The sequence below is a fragment of the Chiloscyllium plagiosum genome, unplaced genomic scaffold (assembly GCF_037043375.1).
Source record: "Chiloscyllium plagiosum isolate Xiang-an unplaced genomic scaffold, Cpla_swu_hap1 HiC_scaffold_4, whole genome shotgun sequence".
In the NCBI taxonomy this organism is placed as follows: Eukaryota; Metazoa; Chordata; class Chondrichthyes; order Orectolobiformes; family Hemiscylliidae; genus Chiloscyllium; species Chiloscyllium plagiosum.
Genome location: NW_028270142.1, coordinates 100,287,968 through 100,302,011, shown reverse-complemented (window position 1 = coordinate 100,302,011; position 14,044 = coordinate 100,287,968). Strand labels below are relative to the sequence as shown.

At 40.8% G+C, this 14,044-nt stretch overlaps 1 protein-coding gene across 4 annotated transcripts in view; it reads right to left on the bottom strand.

Moving 5' to 3' along the window:
- osgin2 (oxidative stress induced growth inhibitor family member 2) overlaps positions 1–8,896 on the bottom strand; it is a 63,519-nt gene extending 54,623 nt beyond the window's left edge. For 3 of the 4 annotated variants that reach the window (XM_087986515.1, XM_043688121.2, XM_087986518.1), the window contains exons 1-2: positions 8,753–8,895; positions 8,542–8,636 (exon numbers count right to left, since the gene is read on the bottom strand). The gene's annotated coding sequence lies outside the window, so the exon portion shown is untranslated. Of the gene's footprint in view, positions 1–8,541; positions 8,637–8,752 lie in introns of all 4 variants that reach the window. The other variant, XM_087986517.1, reaches the window with a different exon arrangement.
- Positions 8,897–14,044: the final 5,148 nt, after the last annotated feature.

The following is a 14,044-nucleotide window of genomic DNA, read 5'->3' as shown; positions in this document are numbered from 1 at the left end:
AGCATAAAAGGTGGAATGGAATGGTGCCTTGTTGGACTTCTCATCTGAAGCTGCTCTAAATCCTGTCATAGTCTCCATTACTCAGACTCTTACAAGGGTCCGTTCAGTAATTCAGTTGAACACTGTGACCATGCAAATCTGCATCCCAGCTATAACTGTAATGCTATATCTCTGGCCATTGTTCTGTGGGAACAGGGGCAAGTCCCACAATTTTCATGCTTCTGATGGTGCTGCTGCATTGTCAAAGATGCTGACAGTCTTGCCAAAGGTTGCCTGGGTCATGGGTCCTTGCTTGAAAATATCTTGCACCTTTTTGCACAGTAAAAGTATTATTAATTATGCAAAAGTCTTCAAGAGTTTATTTTTCTGAAGAGTAACCCACTACCACTAGTTTTGTGAGTTAGTTCTGATCTGACCAAGCACACTTCTGCTGGATTCAGTGGGACCCATTGAGGGCCTGGGGCATGAAAGCACCTGTGTACAAGTCCCCATCTCAACCTCCATCTTCCCTTACATTAATGGCCTTAGCCTCATGATCTGAAAGGGCATCCCTCAAAGGCTATTAATAGGTCAGGACTGGAAGATTTGGCTTCCAGCATATCTTTCAATCATGGTTACTACACCAGAATAGTTACATTCCTACAGCCCATAAATTGGACAGACTGAGGTTTCTGGTCTACACAAGAACATAAGGATTAAAGAAGGGAATAGGCTACTTGGTCCTTTAGTGTTCTGCAATTTGATAAGTTCATGGCTGATCTGATTGTCCGACTATAGTCGTAATACTTGACCCCCTTCTCAATCAAAATTTAATCTAACTGGACTTTATTCTTCTGTATTACATAATTATACAAGAGATTAAGATTTGATTTAAAACACATTGTCACTTATTATTCATTACTATCCTAACTCCTTCTTCCAAAACCTCATCTCCAAATAGGAAATAATTAACTTTCTCTGTGTAGATTTTGCTCCATTTACTAACTAAAACAGTCAATTAAGGCTCAAAAAACTGTATTTCCTCCAGACTCTCTTTGAACTTTGTACATATATGAAATTGTTATTGTGTCTAATTTTCCTTAATCAAAAGATTTAAATGTGATTTTTTTTCTTCCTGAAATGTTATTCTGTTAGGAGATAATTCATTATCCCAACCCAAACAAAACAACAGCATATGGTTTGTCAAGGCTCTTTGGGATGGGCAATATTTATGGTTTTAATTTTCTAAAGTCAAATGTTTCCCATAAACACAAATATACATTTTTAAAAGGCCTTGTTATTCAGATAATTGAGTACTTATTTATTTCCTTCTATGGTGAGTGGCTCCAGCATAGAGGTATTGAAGGCCATGACCTACATGTAGGAGTGGAATTCTAAACAATGGCACCTATGAGACTGAATGCTAATCCAGTAATGATGCTAGAAAACAGAACAACTACTGCCAACAATTATAATGATAAAAATGTACTTCAAGTCAGAAGAGCAACATGGCAACAGGGAATTCCATGGATTGCCTAGTCTAAATGGCACGGGGTCTTGAGAATACAGACTGCTTTATGGAGCTCTTGTCTGATTAATACATCTTTGGGTTTTGCTAAGCTTATCATGTGTTATATGTCACTGTGTGTTGAGCAGCCTCAAGATCAGTGCCTCGTTATAGCAGGTGTCACTGATGCAGAATCGTTGCTTGGAAGTTGAATATTGTATAATTCTCATAAAGTTAAATGAAGCAATAAAATCGTACAGAATTATTTTGTTTTAGAAAAGACTTTTCTAGATTGTAACTGAGAAACTGGTTTTCAGTCATAAGTATACTGTCCAGTATAGTCCAGCTAAATAGGTTAATGTTCTGCAAAATCTAAAACCTGGAGTCAGGGGACAATTCAATGCTTTTAGCACAGTGGTGAAAATAAATTATTACTTGCCTCTTGGACAGTTCAGAGTTGTCTTTCTTACAAAGCTGATTTACAAAACAATAGCATCACTCAATTTACCAACATTCTTTCAAATGTTGCTCCTTTATCCTGTACCCATCAACAGTATGAAACTATAATGAGAAAGGGAAATTATTGGTAAAAGCAAGGGGTTATTTGACAAATTGTATTTTCTTTTAAGTGCATAGACTAACAGCCCAGGGAGTACAGTGGCTAGCACCACTGCCTCTTAGTGCCAGGGACCTGGGTTCAATTCCAGCCTCAGGTAACTGTCTCCATGCAGTTTGCACACTCTCCCCACGTTTGTTTGGGGTTTCCTCCCACAATTCAAAGATATATAGGTGAGGTGGATTTGCTATGCTAAATTACCCAGTATCCAGGGATGTACTGGCTAGGTGGATCAGCCATGGAAAATATAGGGTGTAGGTCTGTGTGGGATACTTTTCAGTGGGTTAGTGTGGACTTGATGGGCTAAATGGCCTGCCTTCACAATGTAGGGATTCTTTTTTCAACAGTTCTCTGCATTTTAGCAATTTTTTTGTGCGAGATGCAGAAGCAATTCTTTTCTTTCCAGATTCAAGGATGTCCAGTTCTGTTTCTGAGAGATGGCAATTAGAGATTATCCTGCATCATCAAGGCAATGTGGTCAGCGCCATTAGCAATCAGAGGTGACACTCAAGAACTGAATGATCTCTAATAAAAAGCAAAAGAATTTCAGATGCTGTAAATCAGAAACAAAAACAGAAATTGCTGGAAAAGCTCAGCAGGTCTGGCAGCATCTGAGGAAAGACCCTAAACGTTAACTCTGATTTCTCTCCACAGATGCTGCCAGTAATTTCTGTTTTTGTTACTGAATGATTTCTTCTGCACTACCTGGGTCAGTGCCACTATCTATTCAATGCTTCAAGCCCCTGTCAGTGTGAGTTGGCATTGTAAGCTCGGCATCTCTCAGCTTGTCATACACAAGAATGGATTCCATCACATGCGTACTGTACAAGAAATGTCTGCCACTTTATTGTTATAGCTGAAAATCTGTTGCAGGAAAAGCGCAGCAGGTCAGGCAGCATCCAAGGAACAGGAGAATCGACATTTCGGGCATAAGCCCTTCTTCAGGGGCTGCGCTTTTCCTGCAACACATTTTCAGCTCTGATCTCCAGCATCTGCAGTCCTCACTTTCTCCTCGAAGACTTTATTGTTATAGCCATGTTGTATAATATGAGGGCATTCATTTCCAGTGGTGAGCATAGCACTGACCCAGGCCCACAGCCAAAGAAGAAAGAAATTGCTGCAGTCTTTGATACTCACCGCCAGGCTGGAAGACAGGACCCTGCTGAACCCAGTGCAGACGCTGAGCCTCTGGGCTTGGACATGCATGAACTGACAGAGATGCAGAAGTAGAGAGGTGCCAGAGGTGATATGCAGACTGGAGTGAAGGACCATGCAGTCTGCCAAATTTTGTCTAATGTAATGGCTCTTGCATGTGAGTGCCTGGCTATGTCAACGTACTAGGAGGCAGCTACTTTAGATAGCCAGGCAAGACAGTCAGTATCTGCTGGATATGCACTTGGAACTGCTGGACAATTCCCCTGTGCCTAGAACTCTCTGAAAATATTCATCTAATTGGGGTGGTTGTGCTGCAGTTAAGTAAATATTTGTTCAGGAAAGGTTAAATATTGGTGTAACACCCCAATAGTTATTCAAATGACCCACTACTTATCTTAATCCCCTTATACCTTCCCCAGACCTCCTGTACCCTCAGAACCTGAAGTGTTGCCCAATCTCCACGCAGGATCCAAAATCCCCCAGATTGAGTTAGCTAAAGTGAACTGCAGGGAATGACAGAAATAAGCAGTCATTTAAGGAGGCAAAGAGAAAAGATTCTTGCAGAGGGATAAAATTATTATGGGGCTAATCAAAGTATTCAAGGAGAATATTAACTTGAAAGAAAAAGCACATCAGGAGTCAAAAGTTAGTGTTAGCCCTGAAGACCAGGATAAATTCAAAATCAAGGTAAGGAGGACTTAAAGATAATAAAGACAGAGAAAATAAACGAGGAGGGCAAATTAGCAAGGAATATAAAATCCGAAAATAAGAACTTTGTTAAATATTAAAAAGAATGAGAGAGGTCCAAGTGGAACATAGGCCCCTGAGAAAATGAATCTGAGGAGATGATTATGGGGAACAGGAAATGGCAGGGGAGTTAAGCAAATGTTTTGCATCAGTCTTTACGATGAAAGATATTTTGAACATCTCATTAACACTATAGAATACAGGGAAGGAATTAAATACCATTACTATGATCAGAGAAGTCTTAGATAAACTAACAGGACTGAAAGTGTACAAGTCCCTGAGCCCTGATGGCTTGCATCCTATGATCCCGAATCAAGTAGCTACAGAGATAATGGCTGCAATAGTTATAATTTCCCAAAAATATTTGAAATTTGAAGAAATTCCAAAGGATTGTAGAAGGTTGTTGTTTGGACTGGAGGCCTGTGAGCTGCATTGTGCCACAAGAATCAGTCCACTGTTAGTTGACATTTATATAAATGATTTGGATGAGAATATAGGAGACATGCTTAGTACTTTTGTGGATGAAACCAAAATTGATGGTATAGTGGACAGTGAAGATGTTTATCTAAGAATACAACAGGATCTTGATCAACTGGGCCAGTGGGCCAAGGAATGGCAGATGTAGTTTAATATAGTTAAATGCAAGGTGTTGCATTTTGGTAAGACAAACCAGGGCAGGACTAACACAGTTAATGTAGGGCCCTGGGGAGTGTTGTCAAACAGAGACACCCAGGGGAACAGGTATATAGTTACTTGAAAATAGCTTCACAAGCAGACAAGGTGTTGAAGAAGACGTTTGGCATGCTTGCCTTTATTCATCAGAGTGTATAAGAGTTGGAACATCACGTTGCAGCTGCTCAACTAATTGGTGAGGCCACTTTTAGAGTACTGCATACAATTCTGATTGCCCTGCTATAGGCAGGATATTATTAAACTGAAAAGAGTGCAACAAAAGATTTACAAGGATGTTACAAAGACTGAGGGTTTGAGTTATAAGGAGAGGCTAGATAGATTAGGGCAGTTTTCCTTGGAGCGTAGGATGCTGAAGGGTGACCTTATTAGGGCATATAGGTGAATGGGCATAGGTTTGAAAGGGATCTGAGGGGCAACCTTTTTACACAGAGGGTGGTGCATATATGGAATGACCTGCTGGAGCAAGTGGTAGTGCCAAGTACAATTGCAACATTAAAAAGATATTTAAACAAGTACATGAATAGGAAAAGTTTAGGGGGATATGGGCCAAATATAAGCAAATGGGACTATTTCAGTTCAGGATACCTGGTCGGCATGGAAAAATGGACCAAAGGATCTGTTTCCATGCTGTATGACTCTATGCCTCTGTAATTAGAAAACTGATAATGTGAAAGTTCTGTTTAACAAGGGAGAGAGGCAAAAAGTGGACAGCTATAGGCTGATTAGCCTAATATTTAAAGTTAGAGAAGTATTGGAATCAGTTATTAAAGAAGTAATGCCTGAATATTTGGTTATAGTCCAACAGGTTTAATTGAAAGGTGGTTGTCCTGATGAAGGAGCAGCAATCCGAAAGCTAGTGCATCCAAATTAAACCTGTTGGACTATAGTCTGGTGTTGTGTGATTCTTAGCTTTGCACACCCAAGTCCAACACCGGCATCACCAAATCCTGAATATTTGGAAAGTCATAATCTAATCAAACAGAGTCAGCTTGGTTTCATGAAAGGGAGTTCACGTCTGACTAATTTATTACAGTTTTTCAAGGAAGTCTTAACCAGAGTGAAAAGATAGGAACCAGTAGATGTGTGGCATTTGGACTTCCAGAAGGCATTTGACAAGGTACCTCATAAAAGGTTAAGTCATAAGAGAAGATTGCACACTGTTGAAGGTAATATAGTGGCATGAATAGGGGATTGATTCATGGGTAGGAAACAGTGAGTGGGGATTGGAGATTCCTTTTCAGGTTGGCGACCTATGATCAGTGGTGTTCCACATGGGTCTGCGTTGGGACTGCAACTTTTTACAATACATACATTAGTTACTAGGAGGAAGCAAGCAAATGTGCTGTAGTTTCATCTGCAGACAAAACAAAAATATGTGAAAAGGCCGGTTGTGAGAACCTTGCAAGCAGTTTACTGAGAGGTATTGGTAGGTTAAGTTAGTTGTCAAAAAGTTGGCAAAAAGAGGGTAATGTGAGAAAATGTGAAATTCATTTTGGAAGGGAGAATAAATGAACAGCATTATTTAAATGGAAAAAAAACCTGCAGAAAGTGCAGTGCAAAGGGATTTGGGGATATTGTGTACAAAATACAGAAAGCTAGCACACAGATGCAGCAGGTAATCAGGAAGGCGAATGGAATATTGGAATATTATTTCAAAGAGGTTGCATTATAAGAGTGGGGAAGTCTTACTGCAACAGTACAACATACTGGTGAGACCACATTTGGAGTGAACAGTTTTGGTCCCCTTACTTAAGAAAATATATCATTTTAATTTCAAGCAAATCAAAGAGGTTTCACTTGGGATCATCCCTGGAATGGCGGGATTGTCTTATGAGGAAAGATTCAACAGATTGGGACTGGACTCACTGGAGTTTAGAAAAATGTGCAGTGACCTCAGTGAAACAAATAGGATTCTTAAGAGGTTTGACAGTGTAAATGCTGAGAAGATGTTTCTCCTCATGGTGAGTCTAGGACCAGAGGGCATGGTCCCTAGAACTAAGAGATGCCAATTTAAGGCTGAGATAAGGAGAGATTTCTTCTCTCTTTGAGAATTTTTGGAACTCCTTACCACAGAGGGATTTGGGGACAGAGTTCCTGTGTATATTTAAGACTGAGATAGGTAGATTCTTGATCAGTTAGACAATCAAAGGTTACAGGGAAAGGGCAGGATAGCAGACTTATGGAGTGTCAGATCAACCATGATCCTATTGAAGAACAGAGTGAGCTCAAAGGGACAAATGGCCTACTCCTATTTCTTATAGTCCTATGAACATCAAGAGCTCTCATTTCTTACACCATAAGTGTTTAAATACTAGAAGGCTCACCATCTATGAAAATGCATTTCATGAGTTGCTGAACATCGAGAACCTTCAGCCTTAACACTGGAAATGTTTGTGCAATTTAATGGTCTCTGTCTGAAGGAGCCACATAACAGTTTGATGGCTTGCTCTCTGAAGTTTGCAAGAAGAAGTCAAGTATTCATCTTTTATTTTAAAGTCAAGTTTGTGTTCATACATGCTGCTTGTTTTTAAGTTGCATGTGTGAATTAATTCTAGCTGACTTGCGTGCTAATGTGGACTCATGACATGCTAGTGAATGCAACACACCCTGAACTGCTGGAAGATGAGTTGCTAACTTCATTTCGGCTGACTCAGCAAATTTTAATATCTACATTCAGGAGCTAGGATTTGACTATAAACGTAGGGACGCTAGCACTCTGCTATGAGATCTTTTGAAAGTAAGTCAATTATTCATTAAATAATATTACTACTGATATTGATAGGTTTTGTCAATCATGTAATTAAGGATGTGGAATTAGATAACAGCTCAGATGGAATAATGATGCAAGTTCAATAGGATAAATTGTCTACTTCTGTTTCATTGTGTTCAACTTTACCAGGTGTATTAATCAAATATTGCAAAAGCAGCATGGCAAAATATTCTTCTCAAAATAGATATTTTGATTTAGAAAACTTCTATTGTCATTTCTTTGTTGAGCAATGATTTAAATGTAAAATCGTACCAGATGTGAGTGCAGTTGAGTTTAATTTAAGGTTACTTACCCAATGTAAGTGTCATAGTGTTTCTGGGGATTAATTTTTAATTTTAGCACATTTCTATGATCAACCAGAGGGAAAAATGATAAAGACACACAAAAAGTTTTTTTAAAAATCCCTTTGATCTTTTTCTGTTGTTAGATTGAAAAGTATTGAGTATGGGAAAAAGCTATTTGATTGAAAGTCAAGGCCATCTAATTCAGATAATGAAAAGTTTACTCCCTTTTCAAATGGTGTGGGGGTTATCCACAGGATGGTGGACCAGACAGCAATAATAACAAGAGTAATAGGCCTTGGTTTGTTGAAACCTAGAGGTCACATGGTGAAGCTTCCAAGAACACAATCAACCTCAGACGATGGCAATCAGAGAAAAGAGGAATTAACACTCATTACTTGCTCTAATAACTTTTTGTCAAAACATCCATTCCATCAAAAATAACTGCACTAAAGAGTTGTTTTTATTCTTGTACTTTGAACTTTCCAGTTGAATCAAAATACTCAATGCCTTTAAATGCTGAAGGGTTAATTTGCCATGAAAGACTAATGGTGATTCAATAATCCAGTAGGATCTAATGGAGACAGATTCAGCAGTATTAAACAAATAAACCCAAAGATCAATAAGACAGGCTAACGCTACAATTCTTCTATTAGTAAAATAACATCATTGTTAATGCTTCACTAAGTTCTGTCAAGTCAATGTCAGTAATTCACATCATGATGTGAGAGCATTATTTTTGTCAGGAAATTAAACAGACAGCAAGTTTATTTAAATGGAAGCGTTAAGTTACCTTTTACAAAGAAGTTGTTTTCCCGTATGGGATGACTCATAATCATTGATGCAGCTGTCCAACTTCTGTCCTTCGACGTTACTACATGAAGGGGTCTTTATCATGTAAAACAAAATAAAAAATGTGCCATTGATTGAATTTAAAAATCAAAAGTAAACCTGATTTTCATTCAGGTTCTGATTTGGAAAGTCCTTGGATTGGAGTATCTCACCTGTGTGTCTGCACTGGTATAAATCTTGAGAGGGTTCAAAACCTGGGTTGGAGCTTTGTTCTGCTGGTATACCACTCCATGGTGGATTCTAGATGTTGAAGCGATCAGATTTTCTCACTCTTCCTCCTCAAACATCAAAGAAATGTTTCAGGGAAGGAGTGTGGTCGGAAGGAAGGGGTGTTGGAGGAAGAGCTCAGCTTTCACTGGGAAATTCCACCCGATAAAATCTGCTGAGCAAAGAGGGCGCACCATTCACAACCACGTGGTATGCTTTCCAGTACAAAACAATCCTAAAATCACAACTCAGTCCTTTCACAGAGATCCACTGCTTAACTCTTGCATTAACACTTTGCACAGGATGGAAGGCCACTTGCCAGACAGCAGGTGCAAATGGGCAAGATGGGAAAATAGAGCAAAGTAACTGAATCTTACCGTACCAAGAGATGAAACAAAAATGTAACAATCTAACATTGTGTTAAACATTTCTGTATACATCCATGTACAGCTGCAATTCCTCACTTTTTTTTCTAGAAAATTGTCATACGGTGCTAAACCTGAGCTAGAAGTAGGTTGTTCTGATCTCTGTCCTGACTCCTTGGATGCTCTTGGCCAATGTCCTCTGAGGGGCATACTCAGCCATCAGGATTGCAGGGATATGTGGGCTGTTGGATTGGACAGAGTGGAAGGTGTGGCACTTCTCTGCTAAACAGCTAGAGAGGACTTGACTATAAGTTAGCACAAGGATTCTACACATGATGCTTGAGGTCACATTCTGAGTGCGCAGGTCACTGGTGAGGACCAGCACGCATTCATCAATGGTCATTCAGCCTGTCACTTTTCCATGAGCATCAACATCAAGAGAACCAAGACGTTGTGGCACTTGTGCTAGAAATGAGCTCCACCAAACATAGAATAATAGAATCCTTACAGTGCATTTGGAGACCATTCAGCCCATCGAGTCTGCATTGACACTCTGAAAAGCATCCCACCAAGACCCACCCTATCCCTGTAACCCTGCATTTTCCATGGCTAATCCAACTAGCCTGCACATCTCTTGACACGACAGGGCAATTTAGCATGGCCACTAACCTGCACATCTTTGGACTGTGGAAGGAGACCGGAGCACCAGAAGGAAACCCATGCAGACATGAGGAGAATGTGCAAACTCTACACAGACAGTTGCCCAAGGTTGAAATCAAATCTGGAGGGAACATCTATTGGGCTGCAGCACGATGAACAGTGAGGGGCTCTGTCTGGTGTGCTGATCCCAGTTAAACTGGGCACTAGCACCTCCGAGAAAAGTCCCAGTCAACCTTCAATGGCAAGCTTTTAAATTCTGCTTTAAATTCTGCGATGTGCTGAGAGAGTGCTGCTACCCTTGCAGCCCACTGCTGGGAAAATACAGGGCTGAGAAGGGAGGCACAATTTGGGAAAAAGTAATGGGAAATTCTGAGCCCATATCCCTGGCCCCAACAAGGGGCTGAAAGTTAGACTTGAATAAGTCAGACTGCTCACCGGTCCTGTCTTGATGATGCTATCAACCCTCTCCTAGCACCATAGCTGGCACATAGCACCACACACACCTGCTGTGAATTTCTCCGGCAATTTCCAACTTCTCATACTTTGCACCAACTTCCAGCTTGTTACTCTCAGTGGTCTGCTCCATCTGTCTGCCAATAAAGAACAGGATCTTCCTTTGGGCAGCTTTAGTGAAGTGATGCTGCCTTGCAATGTTATATGTCCATTGCTCTAGGCACTGGCTCTGTCTGAAAACTCCTGTAACAGTGTCATCCACACAAGGCCCTTTACATATACAGCTGAGCTGAAATAAACTGATGCAGATTATCATGAAGCGTGCTCATTGTAATTAGTCAGGAAACCCAGAAGTCAGATAATGTGGTTACTTGGTTTAAAAGGTACTGACTAACACATGACTCAAACCTTCAGGTCAAGATTAGAGTGGTGCTGGAAAAGCACAGCAGGTCAGGCAGCATCCAAGGAGCAGAAGAATTGAAGTTTCGGGCAAAAGCCCAAATCTTGATGAAAGGCTTTTGCCCGAAACATCAATTCTTCTCCTCCTTGGATGCTGCCTGACCTGCTGTGCTTTTCCAGCACCACTCTAATCTTGACTCTAATCTCCAGCAGCTGCCTAGTTGATTCAAACCTTCAGGTGCCCATTTGTGACTGAATTGCCTTATTTCAAGTGGTTGAGAGCCATTATCGACCATCACAGTCTACTGCGTCCATGAAGTTGATTATCCCCGTGAAATATGACATTTGAAAGGTAGAACAAAAGAAATTTATGCAAACAAGGACCATATTCCATTTCCAGTCATATATATGAACCATAGGGAAGGGGTGGCAAGTCTTATAGATTAAAAAAAATGATACTTTAATACTTAACACCAACTGTTTGAGCCTTTTAGACCGGGGTTAACTGACAGCACAGACTAGGTACTTAACAATTTTTACAATTTATTACAAATAAATAGATTCTAGCTACAGAAAAACAATTATGAACTATCAACATAAAACTCTATTAGTTAAAACTCTAACCTCCTTATAAAATTCCCTCAATGTGTACACATACAAAGGCAATAAAATGGCTATCATGGGCATGAGGAAAGATGGGAAAGGCAGTTCAATGGTCTCTGTCCACCACTCAGATGACCCATTTGGTTTGCTCCGTGATCTCCCTTCCCTAGATACTTCCATTTGCTTGCAGGATGTGCAGGGAGAATGGTTCCCACTTATAATGATACTCAATTACTGGTTAACAGTCACAGCATTTGACAACTAATGAGGCCTATTGGCAATAGCCTCCTCAGGGGGGAGTGTGAAGTACCAGGGTAGACATCACCGGGGAACCCAGGGGCAGGAGAAAATGATTGACAGTAAAGCTCAGTGTGATGGGTCTTCACATTGGGAGTCTGGACAGATAGAGGCTGCAGAAAAAGTGCAAGTTAAAACAGGGACATAAGCGGTGATACTTGACAACCAGGCTGGGCCCAGTGCTGATAATGTCCACTGCCACCTGTATTTCCCTGTCATCACTTTTCTGGATGTGAAATTCAGCTGGAAAATGGTTGGGATAATGCCCAGGGTGGGCAGAGTCATTAGTAGTTTGATAGATTAATGTGTGAAATTGCAGGGTTGGCTGCTCACTGGGACATTAAGGGAGCAAATACATGAAGCATCGATTTGTAAACTGCAACTGTGTTTCATTTTCAAACATTTATTCACACTTGTGCAATGCTTGCAGAGTGAATGTGCTGATGCATCAAATGTTAGCTTCAATGGTATATTACACCATGCCACGGGCTCAACTAACACAACCATCTCAGTGATGCAGAGGTACGCGGCAGTAACTTAATACAGATGAGTGTTGGCCCAGATTGTACCATCACTTGTGGAAATTCCAAGGATGCTGTGGGATGATGAGAATGTCATTGCGTCATAAGCCACATATATGGGGCACTAATGAAAGCAAAGGCAAGTGGAATGGTTGACATGGGTCTGGGTTCAGAAGGGACTCAGAGTGCAGCCACACTTCCTTTTAACTATATGTGTTGGTCGCTCAGCTGGTGCTTATGCTGAAACCAGGACAGCGGTGGTGCAGCCTGCAGGATAGCCCTCCAGGACAGTCCAGACAGAATGTGCCACATCATCCTGGTGTACTATGTGCTGCACCATTACAGCAGGCAACAAGGTGGTGTGATAGTTACTGAAGAGCCGTGAAAATGTAAGCACTCTTGCAAGGAAAAGGATGAGGACACTGAAATGAAGGAAGCTTTCTTTATGGATAATAGAGCTCAGCTCTACCGGATGCTACAAACCAGACAGGACCTGATTGGGACCAGGTTCCAGTAAGTAAGAGATGGATACAAAAGAACATCATGGCTTGCCAAGGTGAAGATGCCAGCAGTTGGTTTACTTTGTGGGTGTGAATCATAGCCTTCATTTGTTTCCTCTGTGTTCCCTTTTGCTGGCTGACAATAAAAGCCCATATTTGGACTTGACCAACTAGTTGCCTGTATGAGATGTTCCCTTACTTAGACAATGATTTGGAGGTGCTGGTGTTAGACTGGGGAGTACAAAGTTAAAAATCACACAACACCAGGTTATAATCCATTAGGTTTATTTGGAAGCACTAGCTCTCGGAGCGCAGCTCCTTTTATACTCCACAACCACTAGATGAGTGCTCCGAGAGCTAGTGCTTCCAAATAAACCTGTTGGACTATAACCTGGTGTTGTGTGATTTTTAACTACTTAGACAATGACAGGATACAGATCTACAGAGAATACTGGAGAAAAGGTAGCGCTGACTTAAAGAGAATACTCATTGGGAATGTAGATACAGACAGTTAAACTGCATGGGCTGGTAGTTAAACAGAGACTAGGCTTTGGGAATGGGTTTGTACGTGTGAGGGATGTCTACAATGGCCTTCAGGAGCATTACTTTGTGGCTCTGATTTGGAGATGCCAGTGTTGGACTGGGGTGTACAAAGTTAAAAATCACACAACACCAGGTTATAGTCCAACAGGTTTAATTGGAAGCACACTAGCTTTCGGAGCGACGCTCCTTCATCAGGTGATTGTGGAATGTTACAATCGAGCCCTCCACAATCACCTGATGAAGGAGCGTCGCTCCGAAAGCTAGTGTGCTTCCAATTAAACCTGTTGGACTATAACCTGGTGTTGTGTGATTTTTAACTTTGTGGCTCTGTGCCACTATATTATCAGTTCGAGGTACCACTAGATATCCAACGCTCATCTGGTGCACAACAGCTTTTCAAAGATGGCAGGGTATGCTAGTCTCTCTATAGATATCTGCAGAGTGGCAACTTGTTTTGGGAATGGCATGTGGTAAAGTGGGGACAGCATCAGATGTTACAGTTGGCATAGGTTGGGGAAAGTAGTTAACGAGGCAAGTTTGGCAAGATACTGCAAGAAATCTCAAAAGCCCTTCTGGCAAAAATCCCTCCAACAAACTCAGCAAAACAGCGACTTAGCTGAATAAAACATAAGATTCAGTCCTGTGTTACGTTTTCATGATCTTTGCAGGGTCAATGACCAATAAAGAGCTTTCTGCCCTCTTGTGCCTAAACTGTTTCATTACAGCAGACCATCACATTTATAACTTCTGTAACATTGCCTCACTTAGAACATTGTTTCAGACATTCCTTATTTGTGAGTGAAGAAGTTCTCAATGTTGTAAATTTGGATTTATGTTCTCTGGTCATTTTTCTCTTCATTAGTGTTTAATATTTTAATATTTTATAGCTTTTCTTC